This window comes from Bidens hawaiensis, unplaced genomic scaffold (assembly GCF_021521415.1).
Source record: "Bidens hawaiensis isolate Kalapana, Puna unplaced genomic scaffold, B.hawaiensis_p1.1 tig00002839_1, whole genome shotgun sequence".
NCBI lineage: Eukaryota > Viridiplantae > Streptophyta > Magnoliopsida > Asterales > Asteraceae > Bidens > Bidens hawaiensis.
In genome coordinates this window covers 2886527-2901790 of record NW_027491153.1, presented here as the reverse complement: position 1 = coordinate 2901790, position 15264 = coordinate 2886527, and the positions used below count along the sequence as shown (strand labels likewise).

Sequence of the window (15264 nt, the reverse complement as noted above, 5' to 3'; positions counted from 1 at the left end):
AAAGTGCTCGTACAAACCAACCACCGAATCAACTTTAATTTAATGTGAACACCGAAAATATGGTTTGTATTTCTTGAGAAAAACTTTATGCAAAATGTGGCGTTTAAACCCAATCCCTCCATTTTCGTGAGAAAAGCTTCAAGCCTTATTACAATATATCATTGGTTACATTTTGGCGGTTTGAGTGAGTCATTTGTTTCGTGTGAATTAGAACTTGTTTGGGCATACCTTTCGAGATTCGAATGAAATGTTTGTATAAAGATGGAGGTAATATATGACCTACACAAACATTTCCTCAAACACCATCACAAACCACATTAACCCAACTCCAAAGAAACATTTCCTTTTACCCAACACAAAATCATCTAACCACATCAACCTCTTCAATTTCAAACAATTTTACACCATTTTTACTTCAAGATAAAGTTTCAAGAAGACCAAAGAAAGTCAAGAAATATGTTTAAATTATTTGTCTCTATTTTTGTATACAGTCATACCAAAAAAAAAAAGATCACCATACACAAAAGGTGATGAAAGGAGCAAACTTTGTGAACTCAAAATGCAGGGAAGATTTATCACAGCTCCCGTTCAAGTTACATTTGTTTTATAATTACTTTTCTTTCAAACCCATATAACCCTTAAACCAACAAACCTTCCTCACTCTATCAAACCAAACACCAACATATATTACCTCCCTGTTTATGCAAACATTTCAATAAGTGGGTGGAGAATGGATCCCTCGACAAGCTTATTTTTCACAAGTTGCATTTTTTACAAGAGTGTTCATATACATACAACATTACAATGTATGATCAGATATAAAAACAAGAGTGTTCATATACATACAACATTACAATAATGATTAATTCTTGGTTATCCTTTGATGAAATATTGTGTTTAAACAATTTAAATTAATATACAAGAATTATAAATGGTATGTCTTGTTATGTTAAAAGACTCTTGATTTTATCATTTATTTATAAATGTTGTTCTTGCAATTTTATAACTTTTAATCTAGAAATAGTTAAAATAATTCTTGCATATTAACATGAAAATTGGTTAAACACATATCCTCATGTTTAGATTTGAAAAGATTGAACATTTGTTATGAATTGATATTCTTGTTAAGTAATATTATTAGTATTTTGTTAACACAACTATTTTGATATTACACTTGGGTTGAAAATTCATAAATTAAAGGAATACTTGAACTTTTCTACTTTAATCAACCATAGGTGGATTAGGTGTTTTTCATGTAATCTTTCTGAACGGTTGTTAGATTTGAGTTTCATAATTGAATGATAATCTATATCCTTAAATTTCAACATAAAGGTTCACTTACAATTATGATTTGAGGTGATTAGTTTGTATAATTCATACTAGTTTTCCAAAAAAATCAAAGGAACAGTTATCTATAACTAGTGACTACTATTTTCCATAAACAAATTAAAATAGTGAATTTGCTATATATTTGAGTTTACCATCATAAGAAGTCAAGTGGATTCTAAAGTTAAGTGATAGTTTTAAATCTTGAATCTTTCCATTATCATATTTTTGCTTGTTTTATATTATTGTTATAAGTCACTTTAAAAATTACTTTTAAAAACTAAAACTTTTAAGATATTTCTTACAGTTTTTTTAAAATGCAAGGATTTAATATTGAAATTTACGTGTCCACGGATTGATACTTGGTTCTTACTACAACTATATTGCTTACACGATTGGTACACTTGCCATTTGTGTGTGTTTTATTAAGTTTAAGTGAAACCCATTTTTAAAACCCGACAAAGTGTGAAAAATATTTAATAAAAACATATATATATATATATATCACAGCACATCACCCGATCCCTGATTGTCGTCGCCCCGTCCGCCTCTAACGCCCGGCGTGCTCGCCTCGTGGTCAAAAGTAGGTGGAGGTGGTACCGTGTTGTAACGTACTCGGCCGCTCGATCTCATACGTCACAAGCCACTAAAAATGACCAACTGATGACCATGTTGTAACGCGGTGTCATCTGTCGAAGGCGCAGAAACCTATTGTAATGATTGGTATGAGCCTGAAACTGTAGATATAACATAGTAATTAAATTAAAATATAATAATTAAATAATAATAAGATATAACAGTAATAATAATAAACAATAATGAAAATAATAAATATTACATAATAATAATAATAATAAATAAATAAATAATAATATTCACATCCATACATGGCCCCTTTTAACAAAAGGGGGGGGGGGCTGAAAAGGGCCCTTATATGCCCCCGTATAGCGCTATACACGGCACATAGATCCTCTTTTAACCCCATACATGACCCATTTTAATAAAAGAAGGGTTAAAATGGCCCTTATATGCCGCGTATAGCACTAAACGCGGCATGTAGGTCCCATTTTGTTAAAAGGGGGCAGGATGTGAATATTATGATTTATAATAATAATAATAATAATTGTTATTATTATTCATTATTATTATTATTGTAATTATGTATTATTATTATTTATTATTGTTATTATATATTATTATTATTATTATATACTCATTCGTTCTACAATTTTTACAGGAATATGTCAATTTATATATAGAAATATGTATAATGATATTCCAACTTTTTATACAGAAATATGTCAATCTAAATACAATTGTTTAGGCGGGGCATGTAAAGCTTGATTTATGTTGATATACTCGTTTATGCGGTCTTCGAAAACTTTTTGCCATACAGAAATATGTCAATCTAAATAATTAGTTATAAACAAACTAACAAATTTATATTATATCGATTTCTAAGTATATTATTAAATTTTTTACAAATAAAATTAAAATCCAAAATATATAAATATTAGAAACGAGTAATGTAAAACCCCGTAAGACGGGAGATAAAAACAAGTACATATACATTAAAGAGAAGAAAGGGGGAGCCGGATGGCTCAATTATTCAAACTGAACCTATACGCCGCGTATAGTGCTATACGCGGCATATAGGGTACGATATCACAACCTACGACTGTCAAAATCAGTCCTAAATTGTCAGTCGTGCCTTATATGTCGTGTATAGCACAATACGCGACATATTCCCCTTAATATGAGGCGTATGGTGCAATACGCCGCCTATAAAGTACACCTCATAAGACAAACACCCCTTAATATGGTGCGTATTCACTATACGCCCCATATTAAGGGATGTATGTGGTGTCCCCAGCACAACTATTTAAGTGACTATTCCATCACTAATATTGATGAAATATAAGTGACTAAATGAGTGAATCATAGTGAAACAACAATAGTTTATTTTTTATTTTTACATTTAACACGTAATTATTGGATTTATCATGAGATTCATGTGTCAAAGCTCAAAACAAACAGAAAGTGGACATAGTGAAATAGGAAAAAACTGATAAGCACCTTGGCTTCATAGGCACTAACATCAAAGTGAAAAGGCCGCTTCGATCCTCCCAATGCAAACAACTAACAATCTTAACCTATAATAATTATAAGAAGACCCAAAAAGTATATAATATGTGTGTAGAGGTTACGTGTGCGATGTGGGGAGAAAAAGGGGAAGGAAACTGCAAATCCAGTTGCTCCTAACTGATGCTTCTAGAAGCAAATCAAGGACTTATTACGGTCCAGATCTCTTCAAAATGTGATCCAAGGGTTAATATTCATTCATATGTTGGTTATATTGACCGGAAACAATATATTGGTTATATTGACCGGAAACAATATATTATATAATGTCAAAAATGCCTTTCAATCTCTCATGCCTTAAAAAAAAATAATAAATCCAAGTCATTATCACAAACATGTTATACCATTTATGTCTTTCAAATAAACATGTATAATAGGCCATAGTTTCATGTTGTTGTATTTGTGTAGTAAAGTGGCTTTTTGACTTGTTTTAGTGTATTAATGTTTTGCAATTTTTTTTAGGTAATAAAAAGGTTCAAATGAAACATGGTTAGATCATTAGGTCATGGACTATATTCACGCTACTTGACTTCATGTAGGTGTCACATTACATGTTTGACCCCTTTTCACTTCACCTCTCATCTTTAGAAAAAAGTTTAATCCCGCTTAACCCCCTCAATTTAATTTTAAAACAATTCTTAAATTATTGTGTGTGAGTGTAAAGGATTTTAAAGCACGTGAACTGTGACAATCGTCAATTTCAGGTTAACTCAACTCCGTCAATTCAAACTTAAGATCACTGAATCTATAACGCACACTTCATTACATTTAAACTAGGGTTTAAATGACGCTTAACACTTACTACATGTGTAGTCTTTCGGGAATTGCACCGAAACGCAAACGAGTTGACGCAAACGATTGATGAATAAACGAAAAACGTCAAAACAGTAATTATGTGATAACTATGTGTTAGACTTATGTGTTATGTGATAACATGGTTATAAACGTTAACTCAAGATGTAAACAAGTTAGTTTAAGCTAGGAAAAGTAATACTTAGAAGTGGAGGGGCCAAAGTGTAACATAGACTATTATAAATAATAATAATAACTAAACCCTAACTTATTATTATTCTAAACCCACAAGTTCCGATCGGTCTCTCTCTTCCCTTGATCCTTGGCTGCCGTCACCTTCACACACACATACAACCATCAATTCAAGCTTTTGATTGAAGAATTAGGTGCTAGGAAGGTATAATCGATTATCCTATACATCCTTATTACTTGATTTTGATGTTTAATGGGTTAATTGAAAACCCTAATGAGCCGATTTTGTGTGTGTGTATAGTTAATATGATTGTTGTTGATTTGATAATGATATAATAACTAGTATTGTTATTGTTACACGTTAATTGTTGTGTCTTTGATTTGAGTTCAAACAAAAACCCTAATCATGTATGTAATGTGTAATTGATATGCATGGATAGTGTTTATGGAGTCTAGAGTGTTATATGAATGCATGATAGTTCATAGATAGTTAATATGTTGAGTTTGGATGCAAACAGTTTCTGGACAGAATGTGTTATTGATGTTTAAGTGACTGTAACGAAGTGTAAATGTGAAAATTGGTTGAGATTATTGATACTACAGTAAACTAGGTTGAGTCTAGTTTCTAAAGACAATAAATTTGTAATTTTTGGACAAGTAAAGGTTAACTTTTATGATTTTACAAAAACGTTATGCAAAGCTGAGCTGTTAGACCTGCTGTTAGGTTGTTTTGTAAATGTTATATCTCATGAACTACGAGACCAATTGGGTTGGTTCCACTTCTGGAAGTTGACTCATTGAGTTAGGAACCTAACCCAAGTGGTCTTGCATTTATTGGATTTTTCGTTTAACGGGAATTTCAAATAACATTCTGTTGTGCATGAATTTGACTGTTATGAGTTTTCTGTAATGATTTGATGATTGTGAGAAACCTATGTGGAATAAAAATATAATAAAATATGTTCTGGAAACCTAAGACATATGTGCTTCTGTGATGATTTTTGGTAAATTAATTGAGATGCTATGGTCGGTGAGATAGTACAATCTTTCAAGTAGAATTTCTGTCTCGGTGAAACTAGCTGCTGAGTTTTGTAAAAATGCATGAAACATGATACTTGCTATATAATTGTTATGTTTTGACCAAAATACCCTTGCGGGGAATAATTGCTAATTGATTGTCATGATTTGATCAAATTGCCCTCGTGAGGAATAATGACTAGTTAATTGTTATTTGTTGACCAAAATGCCCTTACGGGGAGTGATTGCTAGTGATGTACTTTATGAATACATGACACGTATATAATTGCTTACACATGTAACGTATCACAAATACATTTGTTAAAGTCACACACGATTCACAAACGAAACACGAAACATGTTATGTGCATAGGTATTATGTGCCGAGTCTAGAGACTCGATAATATTCCGACACTTAGAAAAATCTCTTTGTTGTTTTAGAACGCTAGAGAGAGTTTTTCTGTGACGCGCATCTTGGTGATTTAATTTGGGAATTTCTTCGCAAACAGTGAGTTTCACTTTCCCCTTTTAAACTGTTTTTAAACGCTTTTCACTTGGGGGAGATAACATACTCCGAAACGCATTTAAGATTTTGTTAATATAGATTATATATCACTTGTAAAGACTAAGTGGCAAACGCAATAACTAAAGTCCTTCATAACATCGAACCGGTTAATATTTGGATAATAGCGAGTCACTGTTGAGTAGTACTACTGGGTTTGACAAACCCCACCCAACGCTAAACTCGAATGGATGTCGAGCGGGTGTAATCTTGGCTAAACACATACCATGGTCTGGATGACCTGGTGGCAAGGCAAATTGATAAACAGTCAGCTTCGGTGTCGAACACTTAGTGATACTTGTTTTATAGGCTAGCTACCTATAGATATATAATTGACATAACACTATCTGGTAACGCTTAACGCAAAACGCTGTAACGCAAAACGCTGTAACGCAAAACGCTTAACGCAAAACGCTGAACGCAAATGCTAAATGTTTTATTTTATATACTTGTGAACTCACCAACCTTGTGTTGACACTTTTAGTATGTTATTCTCAGGTAGCCGAGGCGGGCGCGCGGTTTAGGAACATGCATTGCTTGAAAACGCTTTTGTTATGCAAACTTATTTTTAACGGTTATCATTGGTTTTAAGTCGTCCTGCATGACGCAACTTTTGGATAAAGGTTTTTACGCTTCCGCATTTAATTACTCGTAAACGTTTTCATGGTTTTGAAACTTTGTTTTATGGTTTGATTATAACTGATGATTCCAATCCTGTTAGTTCACACCCTCTGACGGTAAAACTCCGTTAGTGGATTTTGAAGGTGTGATATGAACATTTTAACAATTCTTGTTTTTAACGCTTCTTAACCCATGAAAAAAGTGATGTCTCATTCGTTACTTGTGTCAAATCAGCCTTAATGCCCTAGACATTAAGGTATATCCCAGAACTTAAATACCTATATTAGTATACATGCTTTATGAAATTTCGGTATTAAGTGGGCCCCAACATTCTAATGTCTTTATCTAAACACATGCCACTAATCTAATTGAAATTCAGTTTCACCCAAAAACTCAGCCAAATGACCCCCGGAACTTTAATGGATTAGACGGGTATATTGTATACTCCAATAATTAAGACACCTAATAATAATTTGAAACAAATGGCATTTGATTAATTAACTTTTATTTTATTGTTTATAGGAGACATCTCAGTGGTAAGGTTTTTTCCTTCTATCTAAGAGGTTGATGATTCAAAAAAGTAACAAATTTTATTAAATGTTTAGTAACCAATTTTAGTAAATATATTAATAAAAGTAACCAATTTAAATGTTTCAACTGTTAAAATTGAATGAACAAAGTGAAACATGTGTGAAATTTGGTTGTCCTTAAAACAATTTTTTGTCATATGGGGTTCCAGGTAGATGATTCATATGCATGAAGACTATAACACCTTAGCCGAGCTATTTTACTACAAAACATAATATCATTAGTCTCATCACAATTAGAGGAAATTTCTCCACAGTCCTCACATGAAGACTATATTTCTCTATGTGATCGGTCTATGATGTGATAATAAATATTTGTTTGAGAGATAGTTTAAATAAAGACATGGTAGACGTTCTAACCTTTTTCTCCTTAGATTCTTTGGTATTTATGTTGAGGTCCGTAGGACAACATGTTTCTCGGATACATGGGGGTTTGCGTCCGATTTATTTGTTGTGCTTTGTTTGGTTACATGTTCCATATGTCTCGTTATACATCAGGACCGGTGTATGATAGGTCGAATTCATATTTTAGTCGACAAGAAAATGAACAAGTCATAGTTAAAACCGTATCTCAATTACTACTATTTATTAATTACCTTTCTAAAAAATTAATACAAAGTAGAAGGTAATTGCCAAAAAAAAATATTTTCATAACAACAAATTTGGTATTTATTTTATATAGATCCCCTATCTAATTTAAACAATTATAAACAAATCTTAATAATACTGAAACCTCCAAAACAAATGACTTCCTTTTGTTGTCGTGAAGCTTTAAACGTCAAGTCAAAGCGCCACGTCACGCCATATAAGTAGCGAGACTTTAACTAACATACCTCTTTAACACCGAGTTGCGGTTCAAAACCCCGCTACCACGTTAAAGCCACATCATTTCCTTGTTGAAAGCATTCGGGTCCTATCATTTCCTCCTTTACCGCCCCGTTAATGTGCTGAAGCCTCTTTCTTTACCGCCCCGTGATTGTGTACGTGACATTAAGACCGGCCCACATCAACGGTTGCCGGACCTTCAAAGCCCATAACGACCGGTCTTAGAAGCTAACTGGGTAAAGGAAATTAGATGCACGAAGAGGGCGCGTTTGGAGGCGGCAATAAAGGGTGCGTTTGGTTGAACATGCCTAACAAACCAACTACCACTTTCCTTCATTATTTCACTACTATTTTATTATTATTATTATTATTTTTATTTTAAATAAATAAAGTGGTTACAACTATGACAAAAATAAATAAAATACAATAATAATAATAATAATAATAATAATAATAATAAACGGTAGATATAAAATTATAAATTATCCTGTCTGTCTTCTTTTTCCGTTTCCTGACTCCATACTCTTTCCACTGTTCCTCTTTCTCTCTGTACACCACCGGAAAACCACTCTGCTTTCTCCGGTTATAACTAACTCCTGTAATTCATTCCGAAAATCAATTTGTGACGTCAGCAATCATTATTCTTCATACTCACGGACTGAACAGTGTTATCATTGCGTTGCGTTCTGACCTAACGGAGGTGTAAATTGTCCGATCTCTGCGTTTCTAGGTAACGTGGCAGAGATACATTACGAGATTGTGATTTCCGGTTGACTTTTGCTCAGACAAGACGGAGGCTTCCGGCGAGAATGATATGGTATGATTACGTCATCGTTGATTCAATTGAAATTATCTGTTTAGTTTTACATTTTATTGACCTAATATCTGATATTCACTTGCGTTTGGTAAACAGTATTTGTTAGGAGTTCGTTGATTTAACTGTTCATAGCTGGTTGACTTTGTGTGTTTGAAGTTATGGAAGTCAATTATACTAAAATCTAGTTATATAGTGTGTACATGTGGACAGTCAATTCAAAACTTTTAAGTACACAGTCATAACAGCTTTCTGTACGGATCTACTGTGAGGGAAACTGGTTTATAGAGGACACTTTCTCTGTCTTGACTTTGTATCAAGTGATTACTAGTTATAATAACTTTGTTATGCACAAAATCTTGGTGGATTTCGCCAATTAAAACTGCTACAGTGACATATATGTGTTAATTTGTATAATAACTGAATATCGGTCATCATTAAGAATCTCTAAACTTGTTGATGTTTATGAAATGAAATATATCCGACTTACATTGTAGAGATGACAGGTGGAAGGTAGGGTTTGTTCCTCAAGAGAGGACAAGTTAAGTTATTTGAAGCGTAAGAGGCTTCAACGGATGGGATCGGGCCCTGTGAATGATGCTACATTTGTGTCTAACCGAATGAATCGAAGCGGAGGAGATGCGTTGAGAGGTTCTGCATCTTCTGGTGATAGAGTATCCAGCAATATATCAAAGTCAAAGGTTGAAAAGTTTGACTTGAATGATCTTGATTGGATGGATAAAGTTCCGGAGTGCCCTGTTTACTTTCCAAGCAAAGAAGAGTTTGAGGATCCTTTGATTTATCTGCAAAAGATAGCTCCAGAAGCTTCAAGATTTGGTAATACTTCTTTAAAACTTTGATGAAGATTAATGCATAATTTCATATTTAATATTTTCCTCTTGAATCTTTGTATTTTTAGGTATATGCAAGATTGTATCCCCTTTAAGTGCTTCAGTTCCAGCTGGAATAGTTTTGACGAGAGAGAAAGTTGGTTTTAAGTTTACTACAAGAGTGCAACCGCTTCGTCTTGCTGAGTGGAATACTGATGATAAAGTCACATTCTTCAAGAGTGGAAGGTTGATTCCCATATGAAATCTGATATAATTTTCTAAGTATGTGACATTCAGTTTTGAGACTTTGAGTAATGGTTTTTATTCATCAGAAATTATACATTCCGTGATTATGAGAAAATGGCGAACAAGGTTTTTGCTCGTAGATATAACAGTTCTGGATGTCTTCCTGCCACATATGTTGAAAAAGAATTTTGGCATGAAATAGCTTGTGGAAAAACAGAAAGTGTTGAATATGCATGTGATGTTGATGGCAGTGCCTTTTCATCTTCTCCAACTGATCAACTTGCAAGTAGCAAATGGAATTTAAAGGTTTTAATTTTGTTTTAGACATTTTACTTCTTGTTGCATGTTTCTTACTCTATGCATGTTTATTAATCAATTATCAACCTCTTGGTTTTGTTCTGTTTTTTGAATTCAGAAAGTTTCAAGACTGTCCCGTTCTACTCTGCGTCTGCTTGAAACAACTATTCCGGTATTCACAATATCAAATGGTCCTCTCTTCTTTAGTTCTGTATCTTTTATATCCAATTTTTAATTATTATTTGTACATTTACAGGGAGTTACTGAGCCTATGCTTTACATTGGGATGCTATTTAGCATGTTTGCCTGGCATGTAGAAGACCATTATTTGTATAGGTACTTATTTTATTATATAAGATCCTCATGTTGTATAGTTCTCATGTTGTTATATCTTTGTAGCATGAATTATCATCATTGTGGAGCTGCAAAAACATGGTACGGTGTACCTGGCCACGCTGTTCTGGATTTTGAAAAGGTGGTTAGACAAAAAGTGTACACTCATGACATTTTATCGACTGATGGGGAAGATGGTGCATTTGATGTTATTTTGGGAAAAACAACCTTATTTCCTCCAAATATTCTATCACAACACGGTGTCCCAGTTTATAAAGCTGTTCAAAAGCCTGGGGAATTTGTGGTGACCTTCCCTCGAGCATATCATGCAGGATTTAGTCATGGTATAATAATTTCCGTAATTCCAATTTACAGAATTCTTGTATTTTCTGGTTCTGGTTCTAATACTTGTAATTGTATACCTTAGGTTTTAATTGCAGTGAGGCTGTTAATTTTGCAATTGGTGATTGGTTCTTATTGGGATCAATAGCTAGTCATCGATATGCACTTCTAAACCGGACACCTCTGCTGCCTCATGAGGAACTTTTGTGTAAAGAATCCCTGATTCTTCATTCTAATATGGAAGATCAATCTTCTGAAGATATGATATCTCATAAAAACATTAAAGCGGCATTTGTGAACTTAATTCGTTTCCAGCATCGGATTCGTTGGTGTCTAATGAAATCAAGCGAATACATGGGTGCTTCCACACATTCTCATGGAACCATTCTTTGCAGTGTTTGTAAACGTGACTGTTATGTGGCACATATTAACTGCAACTGCTATCTACATCCTATGTGCCTTCGCCATGGTATGTTAACCCGTCACATTTGACTTTTTGTTTTTGGTACTTTTGTTAACAGTTATTTCTAATTATGATATTGCTCAATTTTTGGTTTCAGAGTTTAAGCTACTTAATTTACCTTGTGGAGACAAATTTACAATCTCTGTAAGGGATAATATATTAGACATGGAGGCTGTAGCCAGAATGTTTGAGCAGGAAAAAGCTATTGTGAATGAGGCTCAACAGCTATCTGAAACTGCTACTGACATGATTCTACTATCTAAACTGTATCCACTAACTGAACACGAAGCATATGATCCATATTGCAAAATTGGTTTTGCACCTGATTTGAACAAGTATGAGTCATGTGGTACTGATATCTTGAACACTTCCAATGTCGGTTTTTCATCAGAAAGTTTATCTTTAGTTAACCATGTTCATGGTGATAATGGTTTTTCTGTGGATGTTAAAAATACATATCAAGAAAGTGACAATTCTGACTCGGAAACATTTAGGGTCAAACGCCGCTCGTCTTCAAAGTCAGAGCACATAAATGCTCATGATTCTGCGCCTCCAGGGTTTGAACATCAGGTAATGATTTTTTTTTGTTCATGGCATTCTCAATGTTTTCTGTTGTTTATATTGCTATTATTTAATTGTTCCCGAAAAGATTTTCTCTTAGTAATTTCTAGGGCTACTTAACGAACGAGCCGAGCCGAGCCAGGGGCTCGGTCTAAGAGTTAGCCAGCTCGGTGCTGCATGGCTCATTTATTCTTAACGAGCTGAAGTTGAGATCAAGCCCGGCTTGTAAAAACCTCAAGCCAGCCCGTTTAAATTAAATTAACGCCTAATCAATAAGTAAATGGTTATGCCACGTGTCACAATTTTCCTGAGCCCAGATTTGTTTTTCCCGCTTCTGTTATTTCACTCTTTCGTATTTATAGGTATATATTGTAATAAAATATTAAATATATTAAATGTAGTAACTTATGTGAAATTTTTGACTTCAAATTTACTAAGTTATTGGTTAGTAACTTATACGTAATTTCAGTCATATCTTATCTCAAAGTATCGTTTTATAACTTCAAAATCTTTATTACTAATACTACACGGGTTTCTAAACTTTTATTTAATATTTAAGGAGAAATTGGTATCTAAATTAATATTAGAGTTGTCTCTAGAGTCTGGCAGGTTCATGGACCATATTATGCGCACTTTCATATAATTGGAATTGGGTTACTTATAATTGGAATTGGTATCTAAATTAACTAGCCCTGCTTGTGGTGCGCACATATGATGTATATATGTGTGAACCCTCGGGTGGGCAAAAGTGAAATTGCACTAATTTTGACGTTATTTTACTAATCTCGTGAAAATAACGTTAAAAGTGACGGACGGTTAATCAGGCATCATGTAGTGGCGTTGATAGCCGAAAGACAAGGGTACATGCACCGATCAGCTGGTGTCCCGATGATTGAGTGCTATGTGCCTTATGTCCAAGGCTTGATGCAAAACTACTATCGAGCCGGGGGTCTCACCGGAAGCAGCCTCTCTATCCTTATAGGGTAGAGGTAAGGCTGTCTACATCTTACCCTCCTCAGACCCTACCATAGCTTTGCTATTGGTGGGATATACTGAGTACGATGATGATGATGGGTTACTTATAACTTATAAACATTAAAATTTGGGCAAAACTTAAACGAGCTAATGAGCAAGCTTACCTTGGCTCGAGCTTGGCTCGTTTACAAACTGAGCCAGCTTGGCTCTTTCATAAACGAGCCGTTTTCGAGCGAGCCACGAGCTTTTTTGAGTATCCCTTCTAATTTCAAAAGATAGGTGCTAATAGTCTTGTAAAGGCAATGGTCAAAACAAGCTTTATGTTCTGTTTGGGTCAGGTTAACCCGAAACACTTTGTCCAAAATTTTAATGAATAATTAGATATAAAATATTATAGTCTGCTCTAGCGACTTTCAAACATTTTGACCTGAGTTGACCCTATCATAAGTAAACGGGTCAACTTTTTGACCATTGATTAACATATGTATTCACAGGTGCTAAAACGATTGAAGAAAGTACAACCAGAGGGATACTCTCGGCATGATTCAGCATCCGAGTGTTCCATTCACTCTAACGAAGCAAAAGAAAGTGCTTCAAGTACATCACTCACATCTCAACAAAGTACAAAAAAATGGGAAATGAAGAAGTTGTGAGTGAACACCTAGATTATGATTTGAACCACGAACCGATGCCTCAAGAAAATGGTCCAAAACGACTTAAAATTAAAGGCCCTTCGGTTATAGGGTTGGACAACACCACGTCGTTTTGAACATTAATTTCGTAGAGATTGACCTTTCTAACTTGGATACAAACATATTTTTTAAGTTCTAACAACACACGGAAGCAACAGCATAATGACCACTTTTTAGATGAAACAAAAGTATACTTTTTGATTAACTTCCTTTCTCATTTTCTGCAAATATTAAGGTAAGTAGTCATCATTTTAGCTGTTTCCTTTGATGTACATCTTGTTATTAATTGTTGTCAACTCCGGTGCGATGTAAAATCACATATTCGGCTGCTTCCTTCTTGAAGGGAGTTCTTTGGTTCTTTTGTAGCAAAATAAATGCAAATATTTTTTAACCACATTGTTGCAATTGCTCATTTTTTAATATCTTGTTTCTTTGCAAATCAAAGCACATTGTATATTCTAATGCTTGTGAATGGGATTAACATGTGGATACAGCTGTTGTAAGTTGTAACCAACTTGGGTTTTGGTTTGAAGGGAAGCAAGAATGTGGTTATGGCGATTCTTTGGCTTAAAGGAAGGATCTTGTTTGCTTTTCTTTTATTCCTCTTCAAATTAAAAAAAGAAAAAAAAATCATTGCAACAAGTGTTATTGTGTTAATTCTTCTGCTGATTAACATACAAATTCAGTGAAATGTTTGTCATGGAAGACCTAATTGAATGTTAGCCAGCAGCCAACATGTGTTATTGTGTTAACCAATGTTTTAAAAACCGGTATTTTACTTGTACCGGATTGAGCTAAAAAATGGTACAACCGGTTGAACCGGGTTATACCCGAAGGTTCAACCGGTTGAATAGTTTACCTTATAATTTCATATAAATGTAACCTCAATCCAAAAATAACCTAAAACTAAATGATTTCATAACAAAAAATAATCCAAAAGTTAATCCATATTAAAAGATAATGCAAAACCACTCAATTTTTAAAAAATAGTCCTAAAGTTCACAAGTTTGAATGTTAATTGTTAGACTAAAAGTAATTTTGAAAAAATATGGGCTGCAAATATCAAAAATTTCTCGGACTTAATACCGATAACTAACCTGAAATGGTACACAATGGTCTTGAAAACAAGAATCGATTATAAAAGTCTACTAAGGTAAATGATCATAACTAGAGGTGTCTAAAAAAAAGCTTTGGGCCTGCTAAACCAGTTTATAACCATACCCGCTTCATCACAAAACCAGTCTGGCCCAAAGTCGGTTTTGACGTAACCCAGCCCGCCAGTTTGTAGTTTCGTTTCCTGAAACCGCTTCATCACATATTTTTATACATTAAAGCATATACTAAAGTACAAAACATGTAGATTGGAAAACTTTATTCATAAATAATAAAATATTTACTTAATAACTGTTTATGTTGTGGTTCAAAGCGGTGTAACAATCTTAAATGGTCATTCGTGTGTAACCATTTGTTCATTATTTATATAGGCAATTCACGAGTAATCCTTTTTGTGTGGGTGTGTGTGTTTTGGCACCTCGTAAGTTACATTTATTTTGCAACCATTTGTGTTAACAGTTCATCATTTATCCATTCAACATAATTGTTTTTTTCCTTTGTTTTGTTTTGTTTTGTAAATCTAGCCACAAGTCC

General features: G+C 33.9%; 1 pseudogene across 1 annotated transcript; it reads left to right on the top strand.

The window, feature by feature from the left end:
- The first annotated feature begins 8643 nt into the window (after window positions 1-8643).
- LOC143621401 (lysine-specific demethylase JMJ13-like) lies at window positions 8644-13965 on the top strand (annotated as a pseudogene). Its single transcript, XR_013151512.1, has 10 exons — window positions 8644-8881; window positions 9385-9715; window positions 9798-9954; window positions 10041-10260; window positions 10370-10423; window positions 10508-10587; window positions 10651-10928; window positions 11012-11395; window positions 11487-11959; window positions 13420-13965. The product of XR_013151512.1 is annotated as a lysine-specific demethylase JMJ13-like (transcript).
- The last annotated feature ends 1299 nt before the right edge of the window (window positions 13966-15264 follow it).